Raw genomic sequence first — 22,263 nt, forward strand, 5'->3', positions numbered from 1 at the left:
GGTCAATAAGTTCATGCAATTTTTTTAAGTGCCAGGTCCAAACAAAGAGAGTTTCAGTTCATCTGCACCTGCCAGCTGCTAATGTATTGCGAAAATTCTTGCTGACGGCACAACTGGGCTTCCAGTCTACATCCAACAGTCTTGCGTTGGTGGTATAGTGGTGAGCATAGCTGCCTTCCAAGCAGGTGACCGGGTTCTATTCCCGGCCAACGCATCACATTTGTAAATTAAAGACCTTGATTACGAGCATTCTTGCTATGGGTTCGATTCCTGGGTCTGTCCATTCTTGCTGTATGCGTTCGATTCCCGGCCAACGCATTGCATTTTTCTCAAGCTGTCTTTAAAACAGTCGTCCGGGCCCCTTGCCAACTTCTCCTGCAACTTGTTTGCTGGAGCAAAACATTTGTTAAGGTCTTTTGGCAGCAGTAAAGGACTGGATCTCCCCGTCGGAGAATCGAACCCCAGTCTCCGCGTGACAGGCGGAGATACTTTCCACTATACTAACAAGGAGTTGCAGAGACAGGTAGTTGTATCCGATCAGCGCGGCTTCCAGGAACAGCGTCATGCGTCATTTTATCTCAACGCTTCACAGAAGCCAGTGAATCCAAAAAATAATCTAATACCGTTTAAATATGAAGTGTCTGTATAAAACGTGTTACATTATTAAATTAGAGACCCTTTTTTTTAATATGGTGCCTGGTAGGTCAGGTCAATAAGTTCATGCAATTTTTTTAAGTGCCAGGTCCAAACAAAGAGAGTTTCAATTCATCTGCACCTGCCAGCTGCTAATATATTGCGAACATTCTTGCTGACCGCAGAAGAGGGCTTCCAGTCTACATCCAACAGTCTTGTGTTGGTGGTATAGTGGTGAGCATAGCTGCCTTCCAAGCAGTTGACCCTGGGTTCGATTCCTGGCCAACGCATCACATTTGTAAATTAAAGACCTTGATTACGAGCATTCTTGCTATGGGTTCGATTCCTGGGTCTGTCCATTCTTGCTGTATGCGTTCGATTCCCGGCCAACGCATTGCATTTTTCTCATGCTGTCTTTAAAACAGTCGTCGGTGGCCCCTTGCCAACTTCTCCTGTAACTTGTTTGCTGGAGCAAAACATTTGTTAAGGTCTTTTGGCAGCAGTAAAGGACTGGGTCTCCCCGTCGGGGAATCGAACCCCGGTCTTACGCGTGACAGGCGGAGATACTTTCCACTATACTAACGAGAATTTGCAGAGACAGGTAGTTGTATCCGATCAGCGCGGCTTCCAGGAACGGCGTCATGCGTCATTTTAGCTCAACTCTTCACAGAAGCCAGTGAATCCAAAAAAAAATCTAATACCGTTTAAATATGAAGTGTCTGTATAAAACGTGTTACATTATTAAATTAGAGACCTTGTTTTTTAATATGGTGTTGTAGGATTACAAATTTTATTTAAATGTTTAATTTAGAATTCCAATACAATAGTATTTTATATTGAGAAAGTTTATAAATGATGAGACCAGGAAATCCCTGCAAACGGTAGGGGTTCCCAGCAGGATATTCCTGACTGTCCCATTTCAGTACGAGAAGGCTAGGCTTTTCCTGTTCTCATTGTTTTACCGGGTGAAGAGGCATGCTGAGCAAGTTTGAACACCTGCCATTTTATTACTGAGACCATTTGTCTTGGAGTTCTTATCTCAGTGCGAGAAGTCCTGCACCGTTCTGTTCTCATGTTTCAGCTCATTTACATGCTTTGTTCCTCACAATGTAATCCCTCCTCCTTGAAATGTATATAAACTACAATGTAAAGTTCCCTTAGTTAGACGATGTTGGAATGACTGCAGCTACCGACAAGCAATAAAAAACTTCTGCTTGGAAAACTTCCACCGTCTCCTGGTCTGAGCTTCTAACTTTTCTACAAAGAAAAAGATCACTACATTGCCTGGTAGGTCAGGTCAATAAGTTCATGCAATTTTTTTAAGTGCCAGGTCCAAACAAAGAGAGTTTCAGTTAATCTGCACCTGCCAGCTGCTAATGTATTGCGAAAATTCTTGCTGACCGCACAATACGGCTTCCAGCCTACATCCATCAGTCTTGCCTTGGTGGTATAGTGGTGAGCATCGCTGCCTTCCAAGCAGTTGATCTGGGTTTGATTCCCGGCCAACGCATCACTTTTGTAAATTAAAGACCTTGATTACGAGCATTCTTGCTATGGGTTCGATTCCTGGGTCTGTCCATTCTTGCTGTATGGGTTCGATCCCCGGCCAATGCATTGCATTTTTCTCAAGCTGTCTTTAAAACAGTCGTCCGGGGCCCCTTGCCAACTTCTCCTGTAACTTGTTTGCTGGAGCAAAACTTTTGTTAAGGTCTTTTGGCAGCAGTAAATGACTGTATCTCCCCGTCGGGGAATCGAACCACGGTCTTCCGCGTGACAGGCGGAGATACTTTCCACTATACTAACGAGGAGTTGCAGAGACAGGTAGTTGTCCCCGATCAGGGCGACTTCCACGAACGGCGTCATGCGTCATTTTAGCTCAACGCTTCACAGAAGCCAGTGAATCCAAAAAAAAATCTAATACCTTTTAAATATGAAGTGTCTGTATAAAAGGTGTTACATTATTAAATTAGAGACCTTGTTTTTTAATATGGTGCCTAGTAGGTCAGGTCAATAAGTTCATGCATTTTTTTTAAGTGCCAGGTCCAAACAAAGAGAGTTTCAGTTCATCTGCACCTGCCAGCTGCTAATGTATTGCGAAAATTCTTGCTGACCGCGCAAGAGGGCTTCCAGCCTACATCCGACAGTCTTGCGTTGGTGGTATTGTGGTGAGCATAGCTGCCTTCCAAGCAGGTGACCGGGTTCGATTCCCGGCCAACGCATCACATTTGTAAATTAAAGACCTTGATTACGAGCATTCTTGCTATGGGTTCAATTCCTGGGTCTGTCCATTCTTGCTGTATGGGTTCGTTTCCCGGCCAACGCATTGCATTTTTCTCAAGCTGTCTTTAAAACAGTCGTCCGGGCCCCTTGCCAACTTCCCTGTAACTTGTTTGCTGGAGCAAAACTTTTGTTAAGGTCTTTTGGCAGCAGTAAAGGACTGAATCTCCCCGTCGGGGAATCGAACCCCAGTCTCCGCGTGACAGGCGGAGATACTTTCCACTATACTAACAAGGAGTTGCAGAGACAGGTAGTTGTATCCGATCAGCGCGGCTTGCAGGAAGGGCGTCATGCGTCATTTTAGCTCAACGCTTCACAGAAGCCAGTGAATGCAAAAAATAATCTAATACCGTTTAAATATGAAGTGTCTGTATAAAACGTGTTACATTATTAAATTAGAGACCTTGTTTTTTAATATGGTGCCTGGTAGGTCAGGTCAATAAGTTCATGCAATTTTTTTAAGTGCCAGGTCCAAACAAAGAGAGTTTCAGTTCATCTGCACCTGCCAGCTGCTAAAGTATTGCGAAAATTATTGCTGACCGCAGAACAGGGCTTCCAGTCTACATCCAACAGTCTTGCGTTGGTGGTATAGTGGTGAGCATAGCTGCCTTCCAAGCAGTTGACCCGGGATCGATTCCTGGCCAACGCATCACATTTGTAAATTAAAGACCTTGATTACGAGCATTCTTGCTATGGGTTCGATTCCTGGGGCAGTCCATTCTTGCTGTATGCGTTCGATTCCCGGCCAACGCATTGCATTTTTCTCAAGCTGTCTTTAATACAGTCGTCCGAGGCCCCTTGCCAACTTCTCCTGTAACTTGTTTGCTGGAGCAAAACATCTGTTAAGGTCTTTTGGCAGCAGTAAAGGACTGGATCTCCCCGTCGGGGAATCGAACCCCGGTCTTCCGCATGACAGGCGGAGATACATTCCACTATACTAACGAGGAGTTGCAGAGACAGGTAGTTGTATCCGATCAGCGCGGCTTCCAGGAACGGCGTCATGCGTAATTTTAGCTCAACGCTTCACAGAAGGCAGTGAATCCAAAAAATAATCTAATACCGTTTAAATATGAAGTGTCTGTATAAAACGTGTTACATTATTAAATAGAGACCTTGTTTTTTAATATGGTGTTGTAGGATTACAAATTTTATTTAAATGTTTAATTTAGATTTCCAATACAATAGTATTTTATATTGAGAAAGTTTATAAATGATGAGACCAGGAAATCCCTGCAAACGGTAGGGGTTCCCAGCAGGATATTCCTGACTGTCCCATCTCAGTACGAGAAGGCTAGGCTTTTCCTGTTCTCATTGTTTTACCGGGTGAAGAGGCATGCTGAGCAAGTTTGAACACCTGCCATTTTATTACTGAGACCATTTGTCTTGGAGTTCTTATCTCAGTGCGAGAAGTCCTGCACCGTTCTGTTCTCATGTTTCAGCTCATTTACATGCTTTGTTCCTCACAATGTAATCCCTCCCCCTTGAAATGTATATAAACTACAATGTAAAGTTCCCTTAGTTAGACGATGTTGGAATGACTGCAGCTACCGACAAGCAATAAAGAACTTCTGCTTGGAAAACTTCCACCGTCTCCTGGTCTGAGCTTCTAACTTTTCTACAAAGAAAAAGATCACTACATTGCCTGGTAGGTCAGGTCAATAAGTTCATGCAATTTTTTTAAGTGCCAGGTCCAAACAAAGAGAGTTTCAGTTAATCTGCACCTGCCAGCTGCTAATGTATTGCGAAAATTCTTGCTGACCGCACAATACGGCTTCCAGCCTACATCCATCAGTCTTGCCTTGGTAGTATAGTGGTGAGCATAGCTGCCTTCCAAGCAGTTGATCTGGGTTTGATTCCCGGCCAACGCATCACTTTTGTAAATTAAAGACCTTGATTACGAGCATTCTTGCTATGGGTTCGATTCCTGGGTCTGTCCATTCTTGCTGTATGGGTTCGATCCCCGGCCAATGCATTGCATTTTTCTCAAGCTGTCTTTAAAACAGTCGTCCGGGGCCCCTTGCCAACTTCTCCTGTAACTTGTTTGCTGGAGCAAAACTTTTGTTAAGGTCTTTTGGCAGCAGTAAATGACTGTATCTCCCCGTCGGGGAATCGAACCACGGTCTTCCGCGTGACAGGCGGAGATACTTTCCACTATACTAACGAGGAGTTGCAGAGACAGGTAGTTGTCCCCGATCAGGGCGACTTCCACGAACGGCGTCATGCGTCATTTTAGCTCAACGCTTCACAGAAGCCAGTGAATCCAAAAAAAAATCTAATACCTTTTAAATATGAAGTGTCTGTATAAAAGGTGTTACATTATTAAATTAGAGACCTTGTTTTTTAATATGGTGCCTAGTAGGTCAGGTCAATAAGTTCATGCATTTTTTTTAAGTGCCAGGTCCAAACAAAGAGAGTTTCAGTTCATCTGCACCTGCCAGCTGCTAATGTATTGCGAAAATTCTTGCTGACCGCGCAAGAGGGCTTCCAGCCTACATCCGACAGTCTTGCGTTGGTGGTATTGTGGTGAGCATAGCTGCCTTCCAAGCAGGTGACCGGGTTCGATTCCCGGCCAACGCATCACATTTGTAAATTAAAGACCTTGATTACGAGCATTCTTGCTATGGGTTCAATTCCTGGGTCTGTCCATTCTTGCTGTATGGGTTCGTTTCCCGGCCAACGCATTGCATTTTTCTCAAGCTGTCTTTAAAACAGTCGTCCGGGCCCCTTGCCAACTTCCCTGTAACTTGTTTGCTGGAGCAAAACTTTTGTTAAGGTCTTTTGGCAGCAGTAAAGGACTGAATCTCCCCGTCGGGGAATCGAACCCCAGTCTCCGCGTGACAGGCGGAGATACTTTCCACTATACTAACAAGGAGTTGCAGAGACAGGTAGTTGTATCCGATCAGCGCGGCTTGCAGGAAGGGCGTCATGCGTCATTTTAGCTCAACGCTTCACAGAAGCCAGTGAATGCAAAAAATAATCTAATACCGTTTAAATATGAAGTGTCTGTATAAAACGTGTTACATTATTAAATTAGAGACCTTGTTTTTTAATATGGTGCCTGGTAGGTCAGGTCAATAAGTTCATGCAATTTTTTTAAGTGCCAGGTCCAAACAAAGAGAGTTTCAGTTCATCTGCACCTGCCAGCTGCTAAAGTATTGCGAAAATTATTGCTGACCGCAGAACAGGGCTTCCAGTCTACATCCAACAGTCTTGCGTTGGTGGTATAGTGGTGAGCATAGCTGCCTTCCAAGCAGTTGACCCGGGATCGATTCCTGGCCAACGCATCACATTTGTAAATTAAAGACCTTGATTACGAGCATTCTTGCTATGGGTTCGATTCCTGGGGCAGTCCATTCTTGCTGTATGCGTTCGATTCCCGGCCAACGCATTGCATTTTTCTCAAGCTGTCTTTAATACAGTCGTCCGAGGCCCCTTGCCAACTTCTCCTGTAACTTGTTTGCTGGAGCAAAACATCTGTTAAGGTCTTTTGGCAGCAGTAAAGGACTGGATCTCCCCGTCGGGGAATCGAACCCCGGTCTTCCGCATGACAGGCGGAGATACATTCCACTATACTAACGAGGAGTTGCAGAGACAGGTAGTTGTATCCGATCAGCGCGGCTTCCAGGAACGGCGTCATGCGTAATTTTAGCTCAACGCTTCACAGAAGGCAGTGAATCCAAAAAATAATCTAATACCGTTTAAATATGAAGTGTCTGTATAAAACGTGTTACATTATTAAATAGAGACCTTGTTTTTTAATATGGTGTTGTAGGATTACAAATTTTATTTAAATGTTTAATTTAGATTTCCAATACAATAGTATTTTATATTGAGAAAGTTTATAAATGATGAGACCAGGAAATCCCTGCAAACGGTAGGGGTTCCCAGCAGGATATTCCTGACTGTCCCATCTCAGTACGAGAAGGCTAGGCTTTTCCTGTTCTCATTGTTTTACCGGGTGAAGAGGCATGCTGAGCAAGTTTGAACACCTGCCATTTTATTACTGAGACCATTTGTCTTGGAGTTCTTATCTCAGTGCGAGAAGTCCTGCACCGTTCTGTTCTCATGTTTCAGCTCATTTACATGCTTTGTTCCTCACAATGTAATCCCTCCCCCTTGAAATGTATATAAACTACAATGTAAAGTTCCCTTAGTTAGACGATGTTGGAATGACTGCAGCTACCGACAAGCAATAAAGAACTTCTGCTTGGAAAACTTCCACCGTCTCCTGGTCTGAGCTTCTAACTTTTCTACAAAGAAAAAGATCACTACATTGCCTGGTAGGTCAGGTCAATAAGTTCATGCAATTTTTTTAAGTGCCAGGTCCAAACAAAGAGAGTTTCAGTTAATCTGCACCTGCCAGCTGCTAATGTATTGCGAAAATTCTTGCTGACCGCACAATACGGCTTCCAGCCTACATCCATCAGTCTTGCGTTGGTAGTATAGTGGTGAGCATAGCTGCCTTCCAAGCAGTTGACCTGTGTTTGATTCCCGGCCAACGCATCACTTTTGTAAATTAAAGACCTTGATTACGAGCATTCTTGCTATGGGTTCGATTCCTGGGTCTGTCCATTCTTGCTGTATGGGTTCGATCCCCGGCCAATGCATTGCATTTTTCTCAAGCTGTCTTTAAAACAGTCGTCCGGGCCCCTTGCCAACTTCTCCTGTAACTTGTTTGCTGGAGCAAAACTTTTGTTAAGGTCATTTTGCAGCAGTAAAGGACTGGATTTCCCCGTCCTCCCGCTTGACAGGCGGATATACTTTCCACTATACTAACAAGGAGTTGCAGAGACAGGTAGTTGTATCCGATCAGCGCGGCTTCCAGGAACAGCGTCCTGCGTCATTTTAGCTCAACGCTTCACAGAAGCCAGTGAATCCAAAAAATAATCTAATTCCGTTTAAATATGAAGTTTCTGTATTAAACTTGTTACATTATTAAATTAGAGACCTTGTTTTTTAATATGGTGCCTGGTAGGTCAGGTCTATAAGTTCATGCATTTTTTTTAAGTGCCAGGTCCAAACAAAGAGAGTTTCAGTTCATCTGCACCTGCCAGCTGCTAATGTATTGCGAAAATTCTTCCTGACCGCACAACAGGGCTTCCAGCCTACATCCAACAGTCTTGCGTTGGTGGTATAGTGGTGAGCATAGCTGCCTTCCAAGCAGTTGACCAGGGTTCGATTCCCGGCCAACGCATCACATTTGTAAATTAAAGACCTTGATAACGAGCATTCTTGCTATGGGTTCGATTCCTGGGTCTGTCCATTCTTGCTCTATGGGTTCGATTCCCGGCCAACGCATTGCATTTTTCTCAAGCTGTCTTTAAAACAGTCATCCGGGGCCCCTTGCCAACTTCTCCTGTAACTTGTTTGCTGGAGCAAAACTTTTGTTAAGGTCTTTTGGCAGCAGTAAAGGACTGGATCTTCCCGTCGGGGAATCAAATCCCGGTCTTCCGTGTAACAGGCGGAGATACTTTCCACTATACTAACGAGGAGTTGCAAAGACAGGCAGTCGCCCCCGATCAGCGCGACTACAGCTCGCTGCAAACAGCCTTCCCACTTCCAGGAACGGTGTCATATTAGCTCAACGCTTCACAGAAGCCAGTGAATCCACAAAAAGAATCTAATACCATTTAAATATGAAGTGTCTGTATAAAACGTGTCACATTTTTAAATTAAAGACCTTGATTACGAGCATTATTGCTGTATGGGTTCGATTCCTGGGTCTGTCCATTCTTGCTGTATGGGTTCGATTCCCAGCCAACGCATTGCATTTTTCTCAAGCTGTCTTTAAAACAGTCGTCCGGGGCCCCTTGCCAACTTCTCCTGTAACTTGTTTGCTGGAGCAAAACTTTTGTTAAGGTCATTTTGCAGCAGTAAAGGACTGGATCTTCCCCGTCCTCCCGCTTGACAGGCGGAGATACTTTCCACTATACTAACAAGGAGTTTCAGAGACAGGTAGTTGTATCCGATCAGCGCGGCTTCCAGGAACAGCGTCATGCGTCATTTTAGCTCAACGCTTCACAGAAGCCAGTGAATCCAAAAAATTATCTAATTCCATTTAAATATGAAGTTTCTGTATAAAACGTGTTACATTATTAAATTAGAGACCTTGTTTTTTAATATGGTGCCTGGTAGGTCAGGTCAATAAGTTCATGCAATTTTTTTAAGTGCCAGGTCCAAACAAAGAGAGTTTCAGTTCATCTGCACCTGCCAGCTGCTAAAATTCTTGCTGACCGCACAAAAGGGCTTCCAGTCTTCATACAACAGGCTTGCGTTGGTGGTATAGTGGTGAGCATAAGTGCCTTCCAAGCAGTTGACCCGGGTTCGATTCCCGGCCAATGCATTGTATTTTTCTCAAGCTGTCTTTAAAACAGTTGTCCGGGGCCCCTTGCGAACTTCTCCTGTAACTTGTTTGCTGGAGCAAAACTTTTGTTAAGGTCTTTTGGCAGCAGTAAAGGACTGGATCTCCCCGTCGGGGAATCGAACCCCAGTCTCCGCGTGACAGGCGGAGATACTTTCCACTTTCCACAAGGAGTTGCAGAGAGAGGTTGTTGTATCCGATCAGCGCGGCTTCCAGGAACGGCGTCATGCGTCATTTTAGCTCAACGCTTCACAGAAGCCAGTGAATGCAAAAAATAATCTAATACCGTTTAAATATGAAGTGTCTGTATAAAACGTGTTACATTATTAAATTAGAGACCTTGTTTTTTAATATGGTGCCTGGTAGGTCAGGTCAATAAGTTCATGCAATTTTTTTAAGTGCCAGGTCCAAACAAAGAGAGTTTCAGTCCATCTGCACCTGCCAGCTGCTAATGTATTGCGAAAATTCTTGCTGACCGCAGAACAGGGCTTCCAGTCTACATCCAACAGTCTTCAATAGTGGTGAGCATAGCTGCCTTCCACGCGGGGGCCAGTCGCATGTAGGTGTAGAGCGTTGCTAGCCAATAAGAACGCAGGAAATCCCAGGGAGGGCCAGTCGCATGTAGGTGTAGAGCGTTGCTAGCCAATAAGAACGCAGGAAATTCCAGGGAGGCGGGCCTGAAAAAATACACATTACAGGTTCGAGTCTCGTCTCGACCACAACTACCATAAAGTGTATCTAGATTAAAAAATGATTAGAAACTCATGTTAAGTACGATTTACATATAATAAACTAACTTTGTGCACAAAAATAGAATAAAACGTGTAAGATTTGTTGTTGTGTAGAATGTACAAAATGTGCAACTACCTTAATAAACATTTATATTATAATAGGGTTTAGTTTTCTTTAATATAGAAAATATTTGAATGTGAATAATTGTAAAGAACATTTTGATAATGTTTTAGACCTTTACATTTTACATTGAGATATTTACATTATATTTGTTTAACTATGTACAGAAATCCAATATATATATGAAATATAACCAGTAAACACCAAATAGTAAGTTTCTCGTTTTATTTATAGTACAGAAATATACATATTATTATGTAAAACTGAAAAGGTAATGTATTAAATACTTATAGATTAAACAACAATAACATTAATAATAATAATAATAAAATATAAAGCTGTGGAGAACATAGGAAAAAAACAAGATTTTTTTAAATCAAATAATTATGTAGTGTTTAATGACAACAGTTATTAACATTTAGTGTTTACACATCTGAGCAAGATAAAATAATGCAAGTCAATAAAATTTACTTTAAAACACTAAAGTACAATGCAAACAAGGACACAATTGTTTGATTTTAATGAACAATGGAAATAAATGTAACAATTTAAAATGATAGATTATAGATTAAACAACAGCAATAATACTATCTAAAGTTGAGGAGAACAGGAAAAAACAAGAAAAAAAGTATTTTAAACTAAACAATTATGTACAGAGTATAATAGTACCAGTGCTTAACATTTAGTGTTTTTCAAATCTGAGCAAGATAAAATAATGCAAGTCAATAAATGAACTTAAAAAAACACTAAAATACAATAAAATACAATACTTTTGGTATTTTAATGAACAAATGGAAATAAATTAAATATTTAAAAAAATAACATATATATATATATATATATATATATATATATATATATATATATATATATATATACATTAAAAGTGCAATAATATGTATATACATATATGCATAAGATTGTGCAAGGAATGTCTTTGTGCTATAAACAGTATTTGAGGTCTGGGCATGTCATTTGTCAGTGAAGTCATTTTTTCTTTTCCTCAATCCACCTCTGCTTCTCAGCCTCATAGAATGGAGACTGCTGAAAGTCTTTCCATGAAATTTCATTCCCTTAGCCTGATAAAGGGAAAACACTTTAGCAGGACAGTAAATGTATTTGCCTGCCACTCCAGGGAAACCAGTGTGAATATGAGGACTGTTGGGTCCTTGTTTCAGTGGTAGGTGGCAGAATCTGCACAGACGACCAGTAGGATGCTCCATTACTGACTTTCTCTTGCTTCTCTCCTCAATCACCCTCCTATTTTCTGCCCCTCTCTGCTTCGAGGACTCCAGTTCTCGCTGAAAAAAAGGAGTCTCTGCAAAGTCTTCAAAGGGCATTCTGAAGTTGGTCAGGCCCTCTGCGGAATATGTGTCAAAAACTTTCTTGGAGCAGTAGAAGTATTTAACATCACCACCTTGATAAAAGAAATGTATTGAGGTGCCATCACCCATGTATCGAGAATTAGGCTGACCACAGGCTAAACAGGATCTAGTGTGCTTTTTTTGCAGCATATGCTGTTGTTGTTGCTGCTGAACTGCCTGCTGCTTCTCTATGATGTCCTTCACCATCTTCTCAAGCGCTGCCTGGTCCAGAAAGACAGTCTCAGGAACACTCTTTGCGGGAGGATTGACTGGGGCAGGTGGCAGTACTGTCACTGGGACACTGATGGTTTCACTGCCTGAGTGAAGAAGCTGCCATAACTGCTGTGTCTCCAGGAGCTTTTCTGGGCTGGTGTTGAGTGAAGCATTAGTGTTCTTTTTTTTAGCAAGGTTTTTTATGTACCTGCTCATGTGCTGCTTTGTGGTTGAGTGCAAAAGGCTGTTTGGGTCAGTGCAGGCACTCTGTACCATAGCAGCATATTCACCATCCACCTTTGTCAGGAGGTCCTTGCTCCCGTGGTGCTTGGCCAGCAAACCATCAATGGCATTTCTCATTGGATCTGTCCATCTGTTATGGTCCAACACAAAGACTCGACCGCCTGTCTTAATGGGTCCAGTCCGAGCAGCACAGGGAGAAGCAGCTAAAGGCAGTGGTTGTGTGCTTGGCAGTTCTAAAAGAGATTCACAAAATTATTAAACGAAGTATTTGTTTTGTGTGCATAGATTAGGCAAACAGATTACACACATTGGTGCCTGTATGAATAATATAATTACCTGCATCTAAAAGAAACTCCTCAGATGTTTGTTCCTTCACTGTCACAGCACTCGGAGTAGAAAAACATTGAAAATGAGAGTCTGGGGGGTGGCCTCTGGTTCAGGAGCAAGAGGGGTCTCAGCAGAAGAGGAATCCTCTAAGCATTTCTGAAATTCAGCAAAATTAGTGTTATATGCGAGCGAGAATTATTAACTATTTGTTTTATAATAAAAAGTTTGTTATCAAAGAACTTTAAAGGCTTACCTGAGATGGAAATGAGAACTCAGTGCCAGATGAAGACTCTTCTTGCATCCCTAGGTCTGTCTTCCTGCTTTTGTGTTTGTCAAAGTCAAGAGGCACAGGTCGACAGCCTGGCTCCACATATTGTAGGCCAAACCTCTCTCTTGTGTCCCAGCTGGAGATGTGGAAGGCTGGATATTTGGGTTACCCAGTCTCTCTTATAGATGCCCTGTTTAACTCCATCATCAAAACAGGGTCAAACACTCCAGGTAAGACAAGCCCAGGCTGCTTCAGGTCCACCAGCCGCTGATAATTCCAGCGTGCGACACCAGTCATACCCTGCGCCTGGAACAGCTCAGGAGAGACGCGATTACCCGTTACTCACTGAGCCTGGTGGAAATGAAACCCCTCTTGCTGTGAAGTGCCTCTGACAGGGATCCCGATGGGCACAGCAGCTCCTTCACCCTTGACATGATTCAGTTGTACCGAAATTTTAGCATCGAGGGTTTAAAAAGGAAGATGTTGTTGGGATCCTTTGCAAGATGGAAATGGTGAAGTACTTCTTCCACTCTTTGGACCAGCTCTCTAGGATGTGGCACTTTTGTCCTGCAGTGCGCTCTGATGTGCTGCTTTGTGGGATTAGCAGGCTCAATTCCACAGAACTTGTATGCGTTCCTCAGTTTCTCCAGGTCACTCTGATCTACTACGGGCAGAAGAGAGGAACTGGCAGAACGAGCTATACAGAGGATGGTGCTCCGAAACACATTCCCTGGTGAATCGCCGCATACAGTGAAACAAGTCTAGTTTAACCACCATGTCCTCATTGTACTTCTGGCAAGCGGCATTTACATTCTTGAGGTTTTCTGATGTAACCTCTGCCACAGTAGCTTCAGTGGTCCTCCAAGCTTCCCACTGCTGGTGCTCATACGGTCCTGGGTCCATCACTCTGAAAGCAGCACAGCAGTCCCTAAGTACATAAAAGGGAAATACATTTTCATTTTAATGTATTCATTACCTTTGCTTACACATCTTGATGTGATGTGTGATGAGATGTGATTATTCTTACCTGTCCACCCACTGGTACTTGGCCTTGGGTATGCTAGCAGCACTGTAGCGATTGGCCATCCCACAGTACATTGAACTCAAGGATTGCTCACTCTCAGACTGCAGCATCACCCAGGACAGGATCATCCAGTTCTCGTTCATCACAGCGTAGGATGACATTGTGCCAGATGAGAGGGTCACTTTTCTAGCAACTTTGCGTGTGTGATCTGATCTGAACACCTGTCCAAAAGTTCCTTGAAGGAGCTGAGTGAGAGCTGCCTCTTGCCGGTGATATTCCTGAAGCAGGCACTCCACCAGATAATGTGCAGACACAGACACCCCATGCCACCCATCAGTATCTTCGTAACCCCCAAACGAAGCAGGTGTGTCATCCTTCCTCAATGCTCCTGTGATGGTTTTCTGGCCATACAGCCCTGCTTCAGCATCCCTGACGTTCTGCACAATGAGAAGGTATGCAAGGTGGGCTCTTTCAAACTTAAGGTGAAGCACCTCAGACAGCTGGTTGGCCTTGTCATTAGGGGATTTTCCAGAGCGCCTCAGTTCATCCATCACAGTTTTACAGATTGCCTTCTTATGAGTGAGGAAGGTTGGCAAGATGTTTCTGAATTGCTGTGGTAGCATGTCCACCCACTGAGGTTTATCAGCGAACCAGTATTTTTTACATGCCTTACAGCACAGACGTGAAGCAAGGATGTAATATTGCCCACTAGTGCCAAGGATCACTCGGGGTCTTCCCACACCTGAGGACACAACATGAGGATTTGGACAGCTGTAGAGTCAGGGCAGGATGTAGTTGTTTCTAAGCCTTTCATTTATACTGTGCTCAGGTTTCCAAATGAAAAAGGGATGGAGCTGGAAGTACTTTGGTGACGGAAGGCCCATGTTTGTCTCTATAAGCTCAGGCTGAGGTGGATAGCGCAACAAGGAGACCATATTCATTAGGTGTCTTACTGGGTGTGATCCTGGCCAGAGCCCCATGGACTCCATCTCTGTTTTCATCCAAATTCTTTGATGAAGAGAGCAGTTCCAGTGGCTAATATCTTGCAAGTAGCTAGTAACAGGTGCTTCCGTCTGTGCAGACGTCATTGATGCAGGAGCTGTAGGTGCTGATTGTGCTGCAGGAGGTGGTACAGAGCCATCAGTCTGTGAAGAAGGTCTACACACAGGAGCTGGTGGATTGGGAGAACTAGAGACTGCATGTGATGGTGGTGAAGGCTGTGGCAGAACTGCACGGAACACAAAGCAAAGGAAATAAATGCATATATATATATATATATATATATATATATATGCGTGTATAACACATTTAATGCTCGTGTGTTTAACTGTCTTTACTTTTTTTGTTCAAGTAGCTGGGAACAGGGGTTTCAGTCAGTGCAGACGGCATTGGTGCAGGTGTAGGTGCTGATTGTGCTGCTTGAGGTGGTATAAAGCCTTCACCCTGTGAAGAAGGCCTACACACAGGAGCTGATGTTGATGGAGGCTGCGGCAGAGCTGCAAGGAAAAGCACAGGGAGGAAATTAAAAACATATTAAAACACTGAATGTACATGATATGTATTTGATTGTCTTGACTACATTAAATGACTAATCATTATTTATTATTTTATTCTATGTATTTTGTTATTTATTCTAGTAATGCACATTCTGATAATGTTCAAATGTCTGTAAGTAAACAGTCCACTTTTTCACAACAAATAAAAACAGTTTAAATAGCATGCATACAATTCATGAAGTGCACTCACCCTCACCACTGGTATATTCAAACCTTAACAGTAGTTAGAACAAAAGAACATGTTTTTTAGAACAGGCAAGAACAGTGCCAAAACAACAAATAAGATAATTAAAAAACAGAAATGTAAGATAAGTGTGTATGTAACCGAATAAGCCTCCAAAACTGATGTGTAAAGTAACCTGTTGTAGATAAGACTGTGGATCCTGTGGCTGCAGATGATCCTAAAAAATAAGCATTATAATTTGAATGGTTTCTCTCCAGTATGTACAATTTTATACCAATTTTATAAGAATTTGACATGGGTATATATAACACACATGACACGATACTTGATTTACTTACTCAGCTGGGTGAGATATTTTGTTGGAGAAATACTAAGCATCATCCTCTCCAGTTCTTCATCCTCCTCCATTACTATAAAATATGACAAATGCATCAGTAGCTAGGCAGGCTTTAAGAATCAATATAAGCAAACTTGCATGAATTTTATTAACTCACCAGGCTGATCAGAGTCAGTAATGGAAGGAACAGGTGGTCTTGCAGCGGAAGCTGATGGTGAGGGCATCGGAGGAGTGTTTTTGGTCATCTGTTTTTGCTGCTGTTTTAAAAGATACTGCTGCAAATTGTACATTTTGCTGCCTGGCACACACTTCTGCCTCATTATAAAGAAAGCATATCCGTCTGCCCTGGTATCCCAAATCTTCCTCCAAGTGTCTTGTGCTCTGGATCCAAATCCAACAGTATTGTCATCCTCTGTCAAAAAAGGCACTGCGTCTGGCCTTTGAGACAGATACTGTTTAAGATCTTCAATTTCCTTGAAGCTTCTTGAATACTCAAGAAAGGAAATGAGGCTATCCTTGCATGGACCCTCTGGGTTGAACTGCCCAGCCTGTTCTTCTTCCTCAACCTTATCGGACAGGTACAAAGCATAGCTGCCATCATTCTCTAATAACCACTTGAAAGACTTGCCCTTGTACTTGCCGAACTGAAGAATGCATTCTCCCAACACCTCTTGCTTGTCAGAGACATCCCCTCCTCTATGTAACACAACAGAACGGGCGTTCAACTTGACCAGATTTTCTCTTTGAGGTGTTGACTTGACCTGCAGTGAAGGGTTGTCTTTAATTCTTTTTGCCTCTTCTGATGGGTCCCGGCGTTAATGGCCTGATGGGCCTTTCCTGAAAGACACTTTGACTTTCCCTGGGAAGAACACTGTTTTCTTCATGATGCTGTTCTGAAATCAGAATGTATTCATTAGCGTCTCAGCATAAGCATTTAAATACTTACAGTAACAAAATGAAATAAGACAGTTAATACTAAAGCATCAGTGATATATATAAAAGAGTTATTTTACAATGCTATAATATTCTATAATATTACTGTTTCTTAACTGAATAAATGCAGCCTTAGAGCACGTACTGTTTATTAAATTTGCATTATTTAATATTCATTATTTAAATTGCTTTAAAAATTTATGTATATATAAAAAGTTAACAAGTTAACTAATTAAAAATGTTAAATTATACCATTAAATTGTACACATATATATATTTGTTTGTAATTTAAATGTAATATATGTGTGTGTCTGATATTAATTACATTATAGGAGGACCAAACCCGCAGAAATTAAATTAATAAATAAACATGTAAACAAATAAAAAGATAAATTTGATAATAGGAAAATAAATAAAGGAATAAACGACTTGATAAAATAAATATGATTTATTCTTTATCAAACAAATTTTTGTATTATTTCCCTTAATTTATTTTCTGCTTTTATTTATTTGTTAATTAATATTTATATTTGGTAAGCAAGACCAACCAACCTAATTATCATGCACATCAAAAAAATGTAAGAATAGATATAAAAATAAAGAAATAAAAATAAAAATAAATAAAGATTAAAATAAATAAATCTGGAAATAAATACATATTGGAATAAATAAATATACAAATAAATGAATGCAGAAATAAATATAAGAATAAATGGAACAAACAAATAAATAAAATAATAAATAAATACAATTAAAAATTATACAAATACATTAAAATATAAAAGCAAAAAATTATAAATTAGGGGAAAAATATACAAAAATACATTTGATTAAAATGAATCATATTTATTTTATCAAGTCGTTTATTCCTTTATTTATTTTCCTATTATCACATTTATTTATCTATCTATTTATTCATTTATTTATTCATTCATTTTTAATTGCAAGTTTGGTCCTCCATACTACTGCACATTACATCTTACTGCACTGTTAACATATATTTTAAGCATAGTGAGAGATTAGGATGAAACATTCACCTTTACAAACAAAGATACTCTTATAAAATAACAGCTGTATTCACAACGAGGAGTTTACTGTTTCTTATCGTCACAATCCATTCAACACGATAACAATACGATTACATGACAATATACATGCAATTTAAATTATAAAATATTTGAATAATAATGTATATGCGGTCACCTGAGGGAAAATCTGTCTGCAGGTAGTTTAGACAGCAACAAAACAAAACAAGTTTACTGACAAGTCGGTAAACAAATATCTCTCCGTTCGTAAAACGGGTCTCCCCTCCTCCACTGCGAATGACTGACAGATGACACTATGCTTTTTAAACTACCCGCCACGGAAAAGCGAAACAGCGCCAGGAAGTCTACGTGTGGCCAAAGGTATATTGCATCCGTAGTGTTAAGCACTACCATAGAGAATGAATGGGAAAAGTTAAGGGAAGTTAAGCTTAACCATTTTCGACTCCCGCCGCGAAAGGTCCTCAGTTCAAAACTGGCCGGAAACAAGTGGAGGCATTTTAAATATAAATGCTGCAATTCGCTACAAACCCTTACTTTTGAGACAGTTGAAGGCCATCGTACCAAGGAGCTGTAGGCAGACTGTTCGCCTCACACGCGAAGGTTCGAAACTGGGCGGAAACTGTGGGTGGTTTTTGTAAAAATTTCATATGCGATTTTCTGTTGAGCAGGTCAGTACACTTGCAGGGATGTTTGTGGTTCAATCTCTTTAGAAAAGGACAAAAATAAAACAAATGACCATTGAGGTTTCCTGTACAGTAATAAAAAAATGTTTGGTCTGCCAACAAAATTAGCAGCTTTTGCCATGTTGAAAACACTGGGCAGTCTATAGTTTAATTTGCTTTTGAACAAGCGTGCCCTAGAAGAGGTGGGACTGACATACAAATCAAGTTTCCGTAGTGTAGTGGTTATCATGTTCGCTTTATACGCGAAAAGTTCTCAGTTCAAAACCCGGCGGAAACAAGTGGAGGCATTTTAAATATAAATGCTGCAATTCGCTACAAAACCCTTACTTTTGAGACAGATGAAGGCCATCGTACCCAAGAGCTGTAGGTAGACTGCCATGCCGAATGACCTCTATACTGTTGTTTGTGGAATTTACAGACTGTCACACTGCTTGCAGGGCAGATTATGGGAAGGAGCCATCTTCTAAAAATACTATACTATACTACTATACTATACCTCGACTATACTAACGAGGAGTTGTAGAGACCGGTAGATGTACCTGATCAGCGCGACTTCCAGGAACGGCGTCATGTGTCAAATATGAAGTGTCTGTATAAAACGTGTTACATTATTAAATTAGAGACCTTGTTTTTTAATATGGAGCCTGGTAGGTCAAGTCAATAAGTTCATGCAATTTTTTTTAAGTGCCAGGTCCAAACAAAGAGAGTTTCAGTTCATCTGCACCTGCCAGCTGCTAATGTATTGCAAAATTTCCTTGCTGACCGCACAACAGGGCTTCCAGCCTACATCCAACGGTCTTGCGTTGGTGGTATAGTGGTGAGCATAGCTGCCTTCCAAGCAGTTGACCTGGGTTCGATTACCTGCCAACGCATTGCATTTTGCTCAAGCTGTCGTTAAAACAGTTGTCTGGGGACCCTGGCCAGCTCCTCCTGTAACTCGTTTGCTGCAGCAAAACTTTTGTACTGGTCTTTTGGCAGCAGTAAAGGACTGGATCTCCCCGTCGGGGAATCGAACCCCGGTCTTACGCTTGACAGGCGGAGATACTTTCCCATATACTAACAAGGAGTTGCAGAGACAGGTTGCCACCCCCGATCAGCGCGACTACAGCTCGCTACAAACAGCCTTCCCATTTCCAGGAACAGCGTCATATTAGCTCAACGCTTCACAGAAGCCAGTGAATCCAAAAAAAATAATCTAATACCATTTAAATATGAAGTGTCTGTATAAAAAGTCTCACATTTTTAAATTAAATACCTTGATTATGAGAATTCTTCCTGTATGGGTTCAATTCCTGGGTCTGTCCATTCTTGCTGTATGGGTTCGATTCCCGCCCAACGAATTGCATTTTTCTCAAGCTGTCTTTAGAACAGTCGTCCGGGCCCCTTGCCAACTTCTCCTGTAACTTGTTTGATGGAGCAAAACTTTTGTTAATGTCTTTTGGCAGCAGTAAAGAACTGGATCTCTCCATCAAGGAATCGAACCCCAGACTATAGCGTGACAGGCGGAGATACTTTCCACTATACTAAAGAGGAGTTGCAGAGACAGGTAGTTGTCCCCGAACAGCGCGATTTCCAGGAACGGCGTCATGCATCATTTTAACTCAACGCTTCACAGAAGCCAGTGAATCCAAAAAATAATCTAATACCATTTAAATATGAAGTGTCTGTATAAAACATGTTACATTATTATATTAGAGACCTCTTTTTTAATATGGTGCCTGGTAGGTCAGGTCAATAAGTTCATGCAATTTTTTTAAGCCAACACCCAATGGTCTTGCGTTGGTGGTATAGTGGTGAGAATATCTGCCTTCTAAGCATTTGACCCGGGTTCGATTCCTGGCCAACACGTTGCATTTTGCTCAAGCTGTCATTAAAACAGTTGTCTGGGGACCCTGGCCAGCTCCTCCTGTAACTTGTTTGCTGGAGCAAAACTTTTGTACCGGTCTTTTGGCAGCAGTAAAGGACTGGATCTCCCAAGTGGAGGCACTTTAGACATAAATGCTGCAATTCGCTACAAAACCCTTACTTTTGAGACAGGTGAAGGCCATCGTACCAAGGAGCTGTAGGCAGACTGCCATGCCGAATGACCTCATCAATAGGTTTCTGTAGTGTAGTGTTCATCACGTTCGCCTAACGTGCGTAAGGTCCTTGGTTCGAAACTGAGCAGAAACAGCAGTTGTCTTCTGACAGAAGATTTAAACTGTTTGCCACGCTAGGTGGGTGTAGCGCTCATTTCCTTTATACGCTTTTTAAAAAGCGTGCACCTAATGATTTATGTCTGAATCCTGAAGATGTGTTTCCATAGTGTAATGGTTATCACATTCCCCTTACACGCAGAAGGTCCCCAGTTCGAAACTGGGTGGAAACTATGGGTGGTTTTTGCAAAAATATCGTATGTGATTTTCTGTTGAGCAGGTCTGTACACTTGCAGGGATGTTTGTGGTTTAATCTCTTTAGAAAAGGACAAAAATAAAACAAATGGCCTTTGAGGTTTCCTGTACAGTAATAAAACATGTTTGGTCTGCCAACAAAATTAGCAGCTTTTTGCCATGTTAAAAACACTGGGCAGTCTATAGTTTCAGTCGCTTTTGAACAAGCGTACCCTAGAAGCGTAGGGACTGACGTCCAAATCAAGTTTCCGTATTGTAGTGGTTATCACGTTCGCTTTACACGCGAAAGGTCCTCAGTTCAAAACTGTCCGGAAACAAGTGGATGCATTTTAAATATAAATGCTGCAATTCGCTACAACACCTTTACTTTTGAGACAGGTGAAGGCCATCGTACCAAGGAGCTGTAGGCAGACTGCCATGCCGAATAACCTCTGTTCTGTTGTTTGTGGAATTTACAGACTGTCACACTGCTTGCAGAGCAGATTATGGGAAGGAGCCATCTTCTAAAAAGCACATGTCTCTCATCAATAGGTTTCTGTAGTGTAGTGGTCATCACGTTCGCCTAACACGCAAAAGGTCCTCGGTTCGCAACCGAGCAGAAACAGTGGTTGGATTCTGACCGAAAATTTAAACTGTTTACCACGCTAGGTGGGTGCAGCGCTCATTTCCTTTATATGCTTTTTAACAAGCGTGCACCTAAAGATTTATGTCTGCAACATGAAGACTGTTTCCGTAGTGTAGTGTTTATCACGTTTGCCTCACACATGAAAGGTCCCCAGTTCGAAACTGGGCGGAAACTGTGGGTGGTTTTTGCAAAAATTTCGTATGTGATTTTCTGTTGAGCAGGTTGGTACACTTGCAGGAATGTTTGTGGTTTAATATCTTTAGAAAAGGACAAAAATAAAACAAATGACCATTGAGGTTTCCTGTGTTTCGCTGTAATCCTGCAATTCGCTACAAAACCCTTACTTTTGAGACAGGTCAAGGCCATCGTACCAAGGAGCTGTAGGCAGACTGCCATGCTGAATGACCTCTGTTCTGTTGTTTGTGGAATTTACAGGCTGTCACACTGCTTGCAGGGCAGATTATGGGAAGCAGCCATCTTCTAAAAAGCACATGCGTCTCATCAATAGGTTTCCGTAGTGTAGTGGATAACACGTTTGCTTTACAATTTTTCTGAAATGTCAGGACTTGAAATTCCAAGTGCCATAGAATCCCATACATTGCACTAAAGTGTTACTTTAAAGGTCATGTACTGCAGGTCAGTGTTACTTTAATGTTTGGTTAATTCTAGCATGAACTGAATTGCAGTGCTTTGTCAACATTACTGCATTTCTGGATAAACTTGCCAGAGGGTTAAAGACTCTAGCTTGAGCCCGCAGCCAAAGGTTAGGTTTGTCAGAAGTGGGATTCAAACCCACGCCTCCAATGGAGACTGCGACCTGAACGCCAGCTGCCGAAGGATAGTCCGTCAAAATGGGGATAATGTTGAACAATGTTGAACGCCACAGCCAATCACGTCGACGCGCTATAACATTTGCAGCCAATTAGAGAGCGCCATTCTCGACATTA

The 22,263-nt window shown here is 41.8% G+C and overlaps 6 non-coding genes across 6 annotated transcripts; 4 read left to right on the forward strand and 2 right to left on the reverse strand.

Annotated features, from left to right (window-relative positions):
- The first annotated feature begins 3,487 nt into the window (after window positions 1-3,487).
- Window positions 3,488-3,559, forward strand: trnag-ucc (transfer RNA glycine (anticodon UCC)). The gene has a single exon. It is a non-coding gene; the product is annotated as a tRNA-Gly (tRNA).
- Window positions 3,560-3,785: 226 nt separating this feature from the next.
- On the reverse strand, window positions 3,786-3,857 carry trnad-guc (transfer RNA aspartic acid (anticodon GUC)). The gene has a single exon. It is a non-coding gene; the product is annotated as a tRNA-Asp (tRNA).
- Window positions 3,858-6,122: 2,265 nt separating this feature from the next.
- trnag-ucc (transfer RNA glycine (anticodon UCC)) lies at window positions 6,123-6,194 on the forward strand. The gene has a single exon. It is a non-coding gene; the product is annotated as a tRNA-Gly (tRNA).
- A 226-nt stretch (window positions 6,195-6,420) lies between these two features.
- Window positions 6,421-6,492, reverse strand: trnad-guc (transfer RNA aspartic acid (anticodon GUC)). The gene has a single exon. It is a non-coding gene; the product is annotated as a tRNA-Asp (tRNA).
- Window positions 6,493-8,032: 1,540 nt separating this feature from the next.
- Window positions 8,033-8,104, forward strand: trnag-ucc (transfer RNA glycine (anticodon UCC)). Its single transcript has one exon. It is a non-coding gene; the product is annotated as a tRNA-Gly (tRNA).
- Window positions 8,105-9,181: 1,077 nt separating this feature from the next.
- trnag-ucc (transfer RNA glycine (anticodon UCC)) lies at window positions 9,182-9,253 on the forward strand. The gene has a single exon. It is a non-coding gene; the product is annotated as a tRNA-Gly (tRNA).
- The last annotated feature ends 13,010 nt before the right edge of the window (window positions 9,254-22,263 follow it).

The sequence above is a fragment of the Siphateles boraxobius genome, unplaced genomic scaffold (genome assembly GCF_051911475.1).
Source record: "Siphateles boraxobius isolate OS27281-9 unplaced genomic scaffold, OSU_SipBor_1 23, whole genome shotgun sequence".
NCBI classification, from domain to species: domain Eukaryota; kingdom Metazoa; phylum Chordata; class Actinopteri; order Cypriniformes; family Leuciscidae; genus Siphateles; species Siphateles boraxobius.